The sequence below is a fragment of the Corvus brachyrhynchos genome, unplaced genomic scaffold (genome assembly GCF_000691975.1).
Source record: "Corvus brachyrhynchos isolate BGI_N302 unplaced genomic scaffold, ASM69197v1 scaffold1254, whole genome shotgun sequence".
In the NCBI taxonomy this organism is placed as follows: Eukaryota; Metazoa; Chordata; class Aves; order Passeriformes; family Corvidae; genus Corvus; species Corvus brachyrhynchos.
Genome location: NW_008237474.1, coordinates 42208 through 44836, shown reverse-complemented (window position 1 = coordinate 44836; position 2629 = coordinate 42208).

Genomic DNA, 2629 nt, shown 5'->3' with positions numbered 1-2629 from the left:
GCCGGAGCCGCGCCACAGCGCCCCCTGCAGCCGCGGGGGAACCATCGCACCCGCCCTGCCTGGCCGGGAGCCACCAGCGCCCCTGCCGGCCGTGAGCGGAACTGCACCGAGGGGAATGTGCTTAAAGAGCGGGAAGAGACTGCTTATTGGGTTTTCTGTTCTTCTTTGTTGTTCTGTGTTTGCCTTGTTATACATACACATACTAGTAAAGAACTGTTATTCCTTTTCCCAAATCTTTGCCCGAAAGCCCCTTAATTTCAAAGTTATAATAATTCCGAGTGACAGGGGTCATATTCTCCATTCCAAGGAAGGTTTCCGCCTTCCTTGGCAGGCACGTGTCTTTCAAACCAGGACGTCTCAAAACTAAGACATTGGCTAGTACATATTAATCACTAATATAAGTAAATAAGGAAGCATTAGCTGACACAAGACTTATCAGTCATAGATGTAGAGAGTTAACAAAAGGTCACATTAATCTCTGGTATTTGTACTAAGCACTGTCTGCTACAAAGCATTAACCATGAATATAGGGATCATACAATATGTGCTAAAGTCATCTTCCCCCACTGCTGCAAAGACTTCTTGAAGAAATACAACTTGTTTAGTAACAAATGCCCCCTTTGAGACTTTAATATAATTTCTTTAAAGTGTCATATCCAGTTATTCTATTAACTGAGTCTGCACAACAGTAAGCACTGAATTAAACAAGTGATTAAGGTCATGAGTACTGCATCACATTACAATAAGTACAACAGATTGTTTTAACCATCCTAAGCTGAGGAGTATCGGGCCACAAAAGCAGCCAAGAAAAATCTAGTCCCTCTCTCTCTGTAGCACTTGTGGCTGGTTTCTTTAGTTATTTCTTTCCATTAGTCAGGAGTTATTGGAAAGACTGAATACATCCCTTTAAATTCTTCACATCCGTGATTATGTCTCAACAAGAAGTAGTCAATTGCTGCTCGATTTTCAAGGGCAGCTTCTCTGACTTGTGTCATTTCTGTCCTCAGACCTGTTAATGCTTGTGAAGTGTAATTTATATCTTTAACTAAAGCACACGTGGTTCTCTTTATGGTGTGATAGTTCACAGCTACCCCAACTCCAGGTGTTCAAAGGGCAGCAGCAACCAGGTCACTCTCACTAGATAGGGTAACTAGAGGATCACAATCCTCTGTCGACTGATAAGCTGAGCAGTTTTCTCTTTTGTGCTTCACATCCTTTTGGTGAAATAGTAGAGGAGTTAACCTACCAATCACACAGGGCACTTGAAAAATACTGGCCAGAACACGAGTAGGCCGGTCAGCCACACAGCAAAACCCATCCTATAGGTAACTTAGTGTTGTCCCAGGCGTAAGAAATTTGTTTGGTGCTATTGCATTTTAAGGGAGGTTGTAGCTGTGTTAGATGTTAACACTTAGAGGAGCAATTGACAAATACTACATATTGCTTTTCTCTGCGCAGCCTGATTGTGGCAGACGTTATCCCAACTTGTGAATCACCTCAGCCCTGCGTGTCGGGACAGCAGCTGGGCCCTGCCAGGTGCTGGAGGACTGTAGGAAGTACAGGTGTCATAAAGGGTGTCATGTCTTTGACCATGTGTGCTGCTCATGGAGTGGGTAATGGAGAGGAGGAGAAGGAACGGATGAGGTTGTGGGCTGTTCCTCTCACAGTGAAGATTGTTTCCCACATTCACTGCTGCCACTCTTTGCATCCAGGATCTCCCTGATGGCCATTGGAGTAGCCAGGGATGTCTTCATCAGCTCCAAGGGAAAGGACACAAAGTAAAATCCACTACAGGGACTCCCACACACAGGTTCTCCACCTTTTTCCCTGAGCAGACTGGAAGCGTTGCCAGAGAACAAAGGATGACTTGGAGGCTCAGGTTTGGATGAACAACTTTAATGAGTCGAAGGAAGAAAAGGAGGTGGCTCACAGAGGGCATCAGGGGCAGCCCCTAACATGCAGTGGAGCTCCAGCAGGGTATCCATCTGCTCCCCTGCCAAGGGACAGAGGGTAACACATCCCAACTAGACTGGCCTGGGGAGACACAGACAGCAGGTGGTAAGAAAGAGCAGAGTGGAAGAAGGAAAGAACATCAAAAGCTCTGTCATGTCCCCTCACGTGGCATTTCTTAGGCATGTGAGCAAGAAGCAACAGAGCAGTGCCCATTTCCTGACAACTTTGCCACAAACAACCCAATCAGAAATGACCCAAGTAAACATCACCTGCCCACAAGAGATGCCGCTGGCACTTGATCAGAGCCTTCTGCCTGTGCTGACGTCTTTCTGCCACGGAAATCCTTGTGCTTGTCTTCCCGGCACTTACAGAAGGAACCCTTCACATAGGAAGGAATGCAAAATTACCAGGAAATGAAGAGGCCACAGTGCAGGAAGCCAATTCACAGCCCCTGCCATTAGCTGGGATGGTGCACATTTGCCATGAGCTGGTCATAAAATTATTACTTCCACCAAGGTGCTACTGGGCCTGAGGCAGTGCAGGACTGCTATAAAAGGCAGCCCAAGTCTCTGCTCTCGCATCCACTTCTCTCACCTCCTCCTCAGGAATCAGGTGAGTGGGAAGCCTCCAATCCTTCTCCTCCTTCTCTCCTCCTGCTTCCAGACCAGCTCTTTCC